Source organism: Lycium barbarum, chromosome 11, assembly GCF_019175385.1.
Source record: "Lycium barbarum isolate Lr01 chromosome 11, ASM1917538v2, whole genome shotgun sequence".
Classification (NCBI taxonomy): domain Eukaryota; kingdom Viridiplantae; phylum Streptophyta; class Magnoliopsida; order Solanales; family Solanaceae; genus Lycium; species Lycium barbarum.
Window position 1 is genome coordinate 87,731,776 of NC_083347.1, and position 13,658 is coordinate 87,745,433.

The 13,658-nt window shown below is 38.9% G+C and overlaps 1 non-coding gene across 1 annotated transcript; it reads left to right on the plus strand.

Moving 5' to 3' along the window:
- The first annotated feature begins 2,553 nt into the window (after positions 1-2,553).
- Positions 2,554-2,660, plus strand: LOC132620555 (small nucleolar RNA R71). The gene has a single exon (XR_009574998.1). It is a non-coding gene; the product is annotated as a small nucleolar RNA R71 (small nucleolar RNA).
- The last annotated feature ends 10,998 nt before the right edge of the window (positions 2,661-13,658 follow it).

Below are 13,658 nucleotides of genomic sequence, written 5' to 3' on the forward strand. Positions count from 1 at the left end.
CCTCTATGGGCAATCATCGTCATAATATCATATGTGTATATAATGCATAAGTATGATATGATACATCCTGAGTTTGTCGGAGTGACATAAGGTCGTTACACCTATGAACATCTTTATGAGATAGCATTTTCATCAACATGTCACTATGAAGCATACTAAATCTGGAGAAGGGCTTACTAAGAAACATATTACTAGAACCTGAACCAACATAAACATCTCCAGTTGCTAAGAATGGGACCGTTATGGAGTAGTGTTACGTTTACGTTTCGTTCATATGGATCATGCCAAAAGAAGGAAGTTAGCCTTAACATACCTAGAGTTACCAACACAATCCCACAATGAATTTGTCGAATTAGTACTCCTATCCTATAACAAAGGAAGGTATTTACAAACTTAGATGGTATTAGTATATCACGTATATCAAACGATAAATCGATTCTAAAGTGAAGCGGCCAGCATTTCCCCTATTTCTTAATCATCACAACACATCAAACAGCCCACAATCAACAAATCAACCTCATATGATCCTCTTTTAATCTCATATCAATAATATTTAGAAATATACAATAAAACAGCTCGATATACTCTTCGTATACGACACCTATACACCTCCTTCTTCCAAATACACCAAGTATAACAACCTCAACACAATATCAACATCAACTACTATCCACACAATAAGAATTTAACTCAAAAGCACATTAACAACATGGCTCAAAACAGATTACAACTCAACATAAACTCAAGTTCATATTTGAACTTTCCCTCCAACTTCTTTCCCTCCAAACCTAGTATAACCATCACATAAACTCATAATCATGGAAATAAGATGAATTTTTACCTCAAGGACTCAATAACACATCAATTCCAAGATTACTTCAACTTGAAGTATCCTCCAAAGCTACTACAAAAAGGAGAAACAAGCTTCAACAACACTTCGGAAACTTTTGGCACTTGATTCTCACTTTAATTCCTTAACTTCACTTGGGGGTTGATAATATATGTTGGAGAGGGTTTCTACGAGTGTTAGGGGTCTAGGAAAATGAAGAAAATGAGATAAAATGAGGAGAGTACGAATTATATACTAAAAAGGGTTGCCACCGACTTCAACTTACGGTCACATTGTACGGACCGTAAATAATATAAGGTCCGTATAATTGGACCGTAAATTGCCAACAGTGGCTCATCCCTACTGTTATCAAAAGACTATGGGGGTCAAACTAGATATACAGTCCGTATTCCATATACAGTCCGTAATCCAACCGTAAAAACCCAACGTTTGTCGAAACGCATTCTCGTCGATTCGTTTAACCTCTATACCTTCCAACACATACAAAGCATGAACTTAAACCCTCGTATACTCAAGATGAACATGTCTAATCTTATAAAACCTCGAAAATAATTTCTCTCTCCAAATCTAAGACAACCAACTCACGAAGAAACTCAATGTAAAAAAGTAAGAGGTGTAACATCCTTCCCCCCTTAGAAACATTCGTCCTCGAATGTTAAATTCTCAGGGGTCTACAAAAATTCTGGTAGAGTCTCCTCTGTAATCATACTACTACCAACCTGCCACACAGCCCAACAACATAGTGCAATGCCACACAGGGCGATAATAAACAATAACAACAATGGCTCGAAAATGATAGGTTCAACCACTTTCGGATTTACCGCGTCAAGGATCTTTCTGCTTCTAGTGGAAATAGCTTTGCATGAGGCAATTTGATCGCCTCCACTACCCCTTGGGTTAGGAACTGTGTCGCTAGGAAGGCCCCCTCTTTGTGGTGGATGTTGCTCACGAAAAAAATCTCTCATTTGTGACTCAAGTTTATGAATCGAAGCGGTGTGAGAGTCTACCACTTCGGTCAAATTTTCCATCTTCTTGTAACTCTTATGCTGGTGGTCCAATATCTATTCAAGCATAGATTCCATCCGAGATGTTCCTTGATCATTGGAAGGACCTTCTCGCCAATTTTGAGAATTAGAAGTATGGCCCTTTGGTGGAACATAGGCATTGGAATTTCGATTACCATAATTGTTGTTATTGTAATCCCTCCTGTCCGAACCACCATATTCATTTCGGCCATATTGATTGAATTGTTGTTGGGGTCTCCATTGCTTTGGATGACCCCCTTGAGAGTGATCAATATAATTAGCATCCTCACGTTGTGGTTGCCTCTCTAGATAAGCTTCTTCCGAGACTTGGTACATTCCTGGAGCATGCGATGGCATCTCTTCAACCACATTCACACTTTTAGCTTCTTTCTCCGTAAGCCTCTTTGACAACAAATCCACGGTGGTTTGCAATCGAGCAAAAGCATGATCTCGCTCATGATTTTCTTTGGCCACCGCGGCAGCAGAGGGACTACCATATGACAAGACTTCACTATCACTCGAGTGCCAAGCTTGATTGTGGGTGGTGAGCTTATCAAGCAAACGGGTGATACGATAAATGACTTTTCCATGAAGCATCCTCCTGCGGCAATATTGACAGCAATTTGATTCATTGTATCTAAGCCCTTGTAGAATTTCTCCGTGAGAATAGCATCCGGAAATCCATGAGTTGGAGATTGAGCTAGATAATACTTGAAACGCTCCCATGCTGAATATAATTGTTCCCCCGGAAGTTGTTTGAACTCAAAGATCTTATCCCTAAGCTCAGCCTTTTTGCTTGGCGGGAACCATTCTTCAAAAATGTATTGGCTAACTTGTTCCAGGTATGTATAGAATTGCTGGAGAGTTTTTCATACCATTCCCTTGCTTGGCCAGCCAAGGAATATTTAAAGACCCGTAATCGAAGTGCATCTACCGAAACAGCACCTTGGGATTGTTGAGAACACACATGCAAGAAGTTCTTCAAATGTCGAAGTGGACAATCCTCCGAAGAATTTCAGAAATAAGCTTCAAGTTTCAGCAGCTGATAGATAGAACTATCAATTTTGAAAGTATCATTTCCAGTTCTAGGAGGAACCACAGCAGAAGCATAATCAGCGACATTGATGAATTCCGCAAAGATATTTTCGTCCTCATCTTCTTCTGGTGCAGGTGGGTTCACTTGGAGTCCACCTTGGTTTTCTTGATTCCGATTCGGTCTTCCTGCCATGTTCACCTGGTTCACCACAACAGCAAACGAGGTGTGATGGAATAGAAAAAGTTTTAAAGAAGAGTACACAACAATCAGTAATTTCTAAACCGTATTCCCCGGCAACGGCGCCAAAATTTGACACGCTCAAATTACACCTATTACTGGCGTAAAGCGGACGTTGTCAAATATAGTAACCCAAAAAAGGTTGGGGTCGAATCCCACAGGGAATAAGGAGATAAAAGGGTACTAATTGTATGCGATACTAGTCTTTAAAGGCTTTAATCCTATTCCGAATATTTTAAAAAGGAGATTTGGTTTGTATTTGCTATTTTGAACTGTTTGAAATTTGTTTGGATTTGGAGAGCCAAAGTTGTGTCCCCGCAATGATTAGACGTTATGCTATGTATGTCAATATGATATATTTCTAATGGGTCGCGGTTATGTATGCACTTAATCTCAAACACACTTTCTAATATTTTCCAATAGTTAGAAAGTATTTCTTTTCATGATTTTCCCAAATGCAGAAAAGTTATAAATAAGGTTGATTAAATATGTCAAGTAGAACTCATTGTCACGACCCGACTAGGGGCCGTGACGAGTACCCGATACTTGTACCGAGCACCCCTTAGCTATCCTGTATAGACAGTGCCATATTTTTTTTTTCTAAACATTAACATTTGCAGTAAACTTTCTAATATCGCGTTACACCAGAACGCGAACCATTCGGAATACAATACATTAAACTGTACATAGCTGACGGTGTATATCTGTCTACGAGCCTCTAGACATAGTACATTTATACATAGGAAGGGCCGAGTACTGTCACGCCCGAAAATACATACACAAAATAGTACCGATGATATAAGGCTCCGGAACAACTGGAGCGCTGTCGAATGCTGCTGATAGGGCTCTAGGAATCTGGTCCGTATACCTGCTGACCTGCGCGGCATGAAACGCAGCGTCCACAAAAAGGGACGTCAGTACGAATAATGTACCGAGTATGTAAGGCATGGAAAATAATGCAAGCAGTAACATAGAGTGCGATCAATAATAATATCACGGAGCCATAGGCCGTATAATGGGGCCAGAAAGTAACCTGTACATAGGGAGGCCCCTTTTCAGGCGGGCTATCGTATAGGCTTGCCCTTTTCGTCTTTGGAACGTTTCTTTTCATAGGCATAGGAGTCAACATTTTTATATTGCTTATTCTCGTGCGCAGAAAACAGTACATTTTAATAACGGTAGCTTTTACTCACGTTTTCGGACGCCGAATACAATCGGCTCTCCCAACCCCCTCGGTGTCCCTTATTCATGTATACAGAAAACAGTACAATTCAGTAGACAGTATCTTTCATTTACATTTACAGATGCCGAATACAATCGGCTCTCCCAACCCCCTCCCCAACGATGACCCAACATATTACATCACATATGTATCACACATTATATATATATATATATACAGACGCCGCGTACTGCTCATCCCATATCCCGCGTCCGGGCATCCCGCGTCCAGGATGGAATCCAGCTGAATCAGGTGGTGATATAACAGTGGCCCTTCCCTTCTTCCCCACATACACGTACATTTACTCATCCTTTATGCATATACATGTCTTATATACAGTTACTTTGTCATATATATATACATACCCATACGCGTATACCCGTTTTATATATATACATATGTCATATAAGCGCACAAGAGAGCCAAGGAAAATCATGTATCCATCGGAGTGACATAAGGTCGGTGACCTCCGATTACATTACGGAATGCTAGTGATAGCTTTGTCTCACCTTGAAGGAACAAGTATTTTAAGGCGAAACTATCAACGGAAAATAGTGTTACAGTAACCGAAAATGAAATCTTAGGTATTTTAGAAAATAAGTTATAACTAGAAAATATAAATATGATTCCAAAAATTAGTTTATCGCTTTCATGTTTATATGAAGTACTTGGCTTAGTCGTAGAGTCGTTCCGGTCGTACTTATCATAGCTACATTCTCTTGTCCGACATTGTCATTATCATTATCATCATAGAAACACTCCCGCTGGAGTAGTCATAGTACTTATCACTTGGTGACGAAATCGGGATCAAAGGCCCCCTTTGGATTCACTTCAAGTACGTTAACCAAGATTATAGGAAGATCCGAGAGTAACGGGCCCACCTCGGGCCGGACGAGGTAGCGTATACAATTTACCCATATTACGTGTCATAGCGTTACTTGTATGAGTCATAGGGTAATCGGGTCCCACTTAGGCAAGTTATAGGGGTCTAGAAGGTCTTTTCATCATTTTGCACACTTTTTACTTCAATTCAATTGAACGAAAAGTTGAAAACTTTAGGTGCGGATTCCGGGGATTAGGGTTGTCCCCGAGACTCGTACCCGACTTCTTTTAGTTAAGACATGCCATAGAAAGAAGGATGATGCCTTACATACCTCTTTCCGCTCCTTTAGCTACTCCAAATTCGAGTCACAATCTCGTCAAAATCTGCGATTTGGTCATTTTTACCAAAACTCTCATTAGCATACTTAGAGTTAACACCTTAAGGAAACAATTGGCTACCGAAATTTCGGCAGCATTTCCTCTGTAAATACACCATCCTCGACATTCAATATAACCAAATTCTTGACAAACACAATCCGGGAATTCAAACCCGGCCAAACTATTAACATAATCAACAATCATCCTAGCAATTCACATTTTCGACTCACGATACATTATATCAATTTACTACTTTCTTCAACACTTTCCAACTCCCATAAAGTCAATAACAACCTTATATATATAGTCCAACAACATCATTCTAACATCATGACGTTTCATACATGCAAGAACATAACATTCAATTCACCTCACCTTCCGAAACAAACTTCCAATTACTAATATTTTACTAAGTTCATTATGCTTCTACTTGTAATATAAGCTCCACAACACGACGATCGGCATACTAATTAAGACTTGCTCACTATCCATTCATCAAACACACACAAACGGCCATTTGCAACTACACACTACACGGCCATACCATGCACACACACAACTTCAATTTTTCCATTTTCCACATCTCATCCACAACAATAGCAACCAAACACTTGACAACAATTGAAATACAATTCCTACACCTATATGTACATACACGGCCATATACTATATTCCTCTACTTCAAGAATTTCATCCATTTTTGCCTACTACAACACATATAATCTATGCATAACACATAAAACAAGGTTAGAATTTACCTTTCTTCTTCAACTTCTCACTTGCCTAACTCTTGGCAACTTGGATGATTTTGAACCTTTCTTGCTCCAACAACAACTCTACCTTGTTAAGCACCCTTTGCTTGGTAGGAAATGATTTTTGGAGGGATTTTATCAATTTTTCTTGGAAAATTTTTCTATGGTCGAAAGCCTCCAAGGCTTTTGCTCTCAATTCTTTTTCTTTCTTCTTTCTTGAAAGTTCTTGAATAATGTTAAGTGATAAGCCTCCCTTAATTTATTTATTCACTTGGATTAAATCAAGACATGGGCTTGGGCCAATTTTTGCTTGCCATGGCCGGTTGGGCCTCAATTTTGTCTTAAAAAAAATGTTTCAAGCCCACTTGAATTTTTAGCTAGTTTATGTAATTCATGAAGCATTTTTCCAACTTCCAAATTTGCCCTTCGCCTTTCTCCATATTTCCACTTCAAAATTTTTTATAAACAACTTGTACACCAAACAAGATCAAAATTATAATCTTGCTCTTAATCTCCCACAATTACCTTAAATTATCCGAATGCGAAAAATGCGGGATATAACACTCATCTTATTCCTAAGAGAGTTCATTAAACGAGGGTTAGCGCCCCGAGTCCTTGTTATATTATTTCAAATCACGCCCTAGTTCATCTTTCCAAATAAACTAGGGTTTGTGCATGAACAAGTGTTTGCAACCACTTATAGAACAATGAATATGAGAAATAATAAAATACAACACAACCCATTATATATATATATATATATATATATACAATGTTAGATACCCATTACATAGCACCCATCATTTGGGTCCACAACTTTGATTAAAGAGACTACTCACACATTATGGTCTCAAAAGTAGTAAGCAATAAATGAGACATAAAGCTTACAAATGCAATAAAGATGATGGAATATAGAATCTTGTGTCTTCACTAGGCTTCAAAAGGGGAGTATTCAATGCTCACCCATAAATGGGACTTTTTAGTTGAGTATATCAAAATCTGGATGGTCAAAATGACCTAAAATGTTCTTTAAATAGGCTCCAAAAACGCACAGCAAAAACTGACAAAATTGCCCCCCCCCCCCCGATAGCAAGATCAGCGGACCGTCGATCGTTCGAAGATCCGTCGATTTCTTCGTCTTTTGTAACTTCAGCACTGTGTACCGTTCGACGGTGCCGTCAACCAGTTCGACGCTCCGTCGAGTATTCCGTCTTTTTCTCCTCTGTTGAGAGCTCCTTCTTGACGACACAAACGACGAACCGTCGATCAGTTCGATGCTTCATCGATGCCTCCGTCCTTTGTCGTCTTCAACTTTGTCATCACTGGAAAATCAGGCAGTTCGATGATTCAAAGGCGGTTCGTCGACTGATCGATGGACCGTCGATTCTCATTTCTGGCAAATTTTTCTGTTGTTCTTTGCTTTTTGCTTTTGGGCCATTGTTTTCCTAAAACACAACAAAACATATTAAAGAGAACCAGACTTACTTGAAAACAACCAAAATTCATAGTAAAAAGGCGTCGAATGTGCCACAAATCCGCGGCACATCAACTGTACAATAAAATATAGGTCAAGGAGGCCACAGAACATCTAACTGTGCATATCTGTCTACAAGCCTCTACTAGATTACAAAACGTAATAAGTTTAGGACTGGGCCCCGCCATACCCATAAGTACACAAAAGTATCATATCAAGCTACACTGCAACTCCGAAACAAGTGGAGTGCTCCAGTACCAACGCTGAGAAGGCAGCCTAAGGGTGAGAACCGTCTCCCTACCTACCTTAACCTGCGAGCATGACACGTAGCGCCCCCCAGGCGAAAGGGACGTCAGTACGAATAATGTACCAAATATGTAAAGCAGGAATAGCATCATAATAAAGACATGAAAGCAACATGAGATAAAAGAGAGTCAATCTGTACATCTGAATGCCTCTAAGGGCGTATGACATCATGCTTTCTTTCAAAATATATACATATATATAAGCCACACTATGAAGCTATATTGTCATTATTAAGCCGCTCTCTGGGGCTATCATCATCATATCTAACCCAACTGCAGTGGTGTGCACAATAGGTGTCATACCTGGCCGACTATAGCGCGGCACGGTATCATATAATAGATATACAATGCATGAATATATATAAAATATATATATATATATATATTATATATAATGCATGAATGAGAGTACAAGAGAGTGTTACGACTCTATCAGAGTGACATGAGGTCGATATACCTCTGATTACCACTTATGGAACTTACATCATCAACATATCTTACCTTAAAGGATCAATAACCATAAGATCAACAACATCATAAGGAGGTCAAGGAACATAAGCTTCTAGCATATCTAAGAGTAGAGTCATTATGAATATCGTTCGTTTATGTTTTGTTTCATTCTGGTCATGCTAAAAGAAGAAAGAGAACAGCCTTACATACCTTAAGTCATCCAAGAAACTCAACCACGAACTTCCCATAACTTAAGGTGTCAATACTATAACAAAGGAATACATATTCAACTCAGTTGGTCGTATATCATGCATATCAATCGGTAATTCGATCTTAAAATGAAACGGGCAGCATCTCCCCTTATTCTTTAGCTAAAACAACATATAAAACAACCCACAACAACAACAAGAAGCTCAAGTGAGCTTCTTATACTTGTTTCCACAACTATACAAGGATATACATCAACCAACTCCCAAATATACTAATATACAAAATGATATACACTTCCCTTTTTTTCCATCCAAAAGTACAAACATGATCCATATGTATGAAAATCATCTCAATAACACCACAATAACATGATCAAAACAACCCATAACAATTACCAAACAACCCACACGATAACAATAACAATTTATCTGTTACATGAGAAAACAAGACATGATTTGTGGGAGATTATCCACTCATTTTCCATTCATCACACTAAAACTCGTTTATAGTATGAAAGTGGCATCAATCTTGACCTTGAGGTGATAATATGTGATCCATAATGTGTACATATTCATTTCTTACCTCATGCCTCTATTGGAACTGGTTACTGTGCATTTTGTACTTATCCATGCATGCATACATTTATAGATTCATTGTGATGAGGCATTTATGAGATATGAGATGGTCCGTCGAAACCCAAAGAAAGGTATGAGTGATGTGTTTAAGCCCGAAAGGAAATGATTCTAGTTATAATGATATGAGTTGCGCGGAGATGATATAACATGATATGGTTCTCACCCGGTCTGAGGGTACATACCGGATGGTGCTAAGATATATATGGACCTCGCGAGTCCCTTATAGGTCATGACTAGACAGAATGGCCGCTAACATGGGTGTACCAGGTATGAGATTTGGCCAATGCATTTGCATACATGAATTCATTCATTTGAATTATTGCATCTTTACATGATTATTGGCTATCGTCTTATAGGTGGAACATGACTAAGGTTATAAAAGGTATATAGACGTTGGTTACGTGGTTTCTACTTGTATGTTCTGTTTCAGTCTTTATATGTTGTATTACTTATTCCTTCGTTGTCAGCCTATGATACCTACGGAACACTAGTGGTGTTGTACTCATCTACACTTTTTGCACTATTTTCTGGTACAAATACAGACCCTTGCTCCAGTTCTATCTCACGTGGCAAATTTTGAGGCCATCATTTCCAGATTCTAGGGTGAGCGACAGCTGGACCTACAGCCCTGGATTCTCATCTTTATATTATTTTGTCCTTTCATTTTGAGATAGCTTTCTATTTTCTACTGCCTAAGACTTGTATTCTATTCAGCAGCTCTTGTACGAGTTCTATCAGGTTTTGGGGTTGTATTTGACTAAGTTATATTCTTCACTTACTTATATTTATGTTAAGAGTGTTTGGATAACGTCGATGGTGAAAATGATTCTCTCACTTTTCTTTCTAAATGATTTACTACTATAGACTGATACGCCCACCGGTGGAAGGGTGTAGGTGCCATCATGACCCTCAGATTTGGGTCGTCACACTGAGGATCAGGTGGACGAGTTGATAGACTTTGTTTACGGAATGTTTCAGACGTAGTCGCGCAACCGAATCTATTCATGCTTCTGCCGTTTACCCTGACCCACTTGCTCCTTAGGGTGCATTTTGGCAGTCCCCAGACCCCTTCTGTCTGTAATTCCTCTATATGTTCTATCTAGACCGGTGTTTGTCTCGTCTAAATCTAGCTGGGTCGTAGGTCCGGTAACCGGTATCCTGACTTCATTTCTCCGGGTTTCGTCCGTACCTACATTAGTTGTTCAGTCTTCTTCTACAGTGTGTTGGTTTCTTTCTTCCTCCGTTTCATCCACGTTCAGAAGACCTTTTCTCGTAGACTCTTTTTCGTCCAGGATCACTTCTATGTTGTCTACCAAGTTACTCGATCCTACAGCAAATCGGAACTTAGTATCGTAGAAGTCCACATCTCTGGAGACCAAATATTCATTATTCTCCAAGTTAAAAAATCTCCAAACCTTCTTTCCATAGGGGTATCCTAAGAAAACACACCTATGATTCCGACTCTCAAACTTGTCCCTTGTTCTTCCCTTTGTGTGCACGTAGCACAAAGACCATATCACCCTTAGGTGATCATATCGAGGCGCCTCCCCGTATAGGTTTTCCCATTCAAAATCGAAGATGTCTTGATCAAATATCTCGTAGTCAAAACACATTCTCCCCAAAATTTGATCGGAAGGTGACCCTGAAATCGCAGTGCTCGTGCTATATTGAGAATATGATGGTATTTTCTCTCAACTCTTCCATTTTGTTGGGGTCTTCATACAAGTGAAATCAGTTATATTATCACTACTAAATGTCTTCACCCGTTTACCAACTGCCTATCCACCAAGGCGAAGAAATTCTTCATGGTTTGGGACACTTCTTTCTTATCAACTAAAAGAAAGATCCACCCAACTCGTGATCAATCAGCTACAACAGTCAAAACATATGAGGCACCACAAGAGGAAGGAGTTCTGTACGGTCCCCATAAATCATAATGAATCATCACAAAAATATTCGATGCTACATTATCACCTAAAGGAAAAACACTCCTTGTTTGTTTTGACCTTAGGCATATATCGCATTCTTTATCCAATCTAATACTACTCTCTTTTTGGCCTAATGTCGTAATCGACTTCGTTGCTTGTGTTGAACGATAACCCAATCGTCAACCATCGAACCAATCAACTGTCTCTGCCTTCATAGCTCGTATCTGTGGCACATTCCGAAAATAGTAAAGTCCACCTCGACGCTCACCCGTTCCAATCAGCTTCCTCGTGGTGGGTCCTATATAGCACACAAAATTTTGTTAAATTTTACATCCCAATCTAAATGATCAACATGTTGTGACACAGAAATTATATTGCATGTTAAATCCGGAACGTAAAGAACATCCTTCAACCATATCCTATCATTTAACCTGATTGTTTCTTCTCTCGTGGCTATCGAGCTACTTCCATCCGGAAGTCCAACCGGACATTTAGGAATGTCCTGCTGATTGATCAGTTATTCTGGATTACATGTCACATAGTTGGTAGCACCAGAGTAATAATCCAGGATGACGTTTCATAAACCGGTTCAGTCTGCGCCTGAATTCCTTCTTTGGCTACCACGACGTTACCCCAGTGGTTGTTTCTTCCACGACCAGATCCCGATCCACCCCCTATTGTTGTTATTGTCCGCGCCCTCTACCTCCTGTTTTTTCATCGATTTTGTTACTTCCCGTCCACCAATCCGGATAACCAATGAGTCAAAAGCATCCATCCACAACATGTCTGAATTGTGGACGAGCATCTGCTCTTGGATGCTCGTCCACAATTCTTTTGCTTCCTCTTTATGTTAAATCGTTAAGAAAAATGTTAGTTCTATGGTGTAGCGAATCCACGACACCAACAGTGATTTTATAGTGAACCAATCTTCCAAGTCCGGTGGCTCTTCATCCGGCTTCTTGATCGTACGTCAACAAAACCGAACTTCTTTCTTGCTCTTAGGGCTGTCCTCATGGATCTAGCCTGTTCTTCATAATTCTCACCCTTCAATTGGACTTGTGTCACCACAATTCCAAGGTTATCATTCGACGTAATATCATAGGGAGAGATTGTTTTTCTTTAGGTTTTATTTTCTTCACCGGCGATTCTGTTATACCCCGTATTTTTATACGACGGATTATTCGTAAGTTAATCAACATAAATCCAAGGACAAGATTATTTTTGGATAGGAGACAAGGACTTTTAATTCCGATTTTAATAATTGCACGGTTTGCTAATTAATTATAATTAGTGGAAATATTAGTGGAGATTTGGGAATAATTTACCATGATTGGATTATTAAGTGGGGATTAGTGACTGATGGAGATTAATTAAGTTAATTAGACCACTAAGTAGGCCCCACAACATGTGGCTAAATTTGATTTGGTACATGGATGATAATGGGACACATGTCAATCCAAGGGAGGCATATAAATTCATGAAATATGAGTCATATATCTCATTTTTCAGATTTAGCAAAGTGTATTTTAGTGAGAGAAGCTCTCAACTTAAAGAGAGAGAAGTTCACGGCGGCGCACTGTTCACGGCTAGCCCCACCTTACACCATTAAATTGTTCAATTTTCAATCACAATTGGAGGAGAAAGAGCGAAGGAAGCTCACGGCCAAGGTATATTTTTTTAGCCAAATTTATTAAGGTAAGGTTTAATATTTTTCTACATGTTTTAGAAGATGATTAGTCTTTGTATGAATTGGTGGATGTGGAAGAAATTGCAAGAGTTGTGTATGTTGATATGGAAGTGGAGTTTGAGCCGTATGGGGCCAATTTAAACTAGCTATGGTAAATTAAGTTTAATTAGTAGTATGGTTGTTGTTATCATGGATTATATGACAAAAGGATTAGAAAGTTAAAGTTGTTGATATGAATATGTTGTTGTTTTCGTTGAATTGAAGATATGATTGTATCCATATGTTGTTGTTGGTATTTCTGTGTCAACAGGAGAGCAATTGGAAATTTGGGATAGGCGAATATATAGGGGAAGTGCTGCCGAATTTTCGCTAGATTTTTGGATAATAATAATAAAAAAAAAAAAACCCTAAATGAGGATATATAAACTAAAGTATAGGTTCAATAAGAAATGGGTTATAGAATTGTGGACTAGAAAATATAGTTACTAACGATAACGTTACTTTTATATAAATAGGCTAAAAGAGCGACGAGGCGAAAAGGATTCACGAATAGTCGCTGACAGGTATGTAAAGCCTAACCTTCCTTTCTTTTGGCATGGTCTTTATGAAATGAGCATTCGACATATATGTGTAATTTTACGAAAATC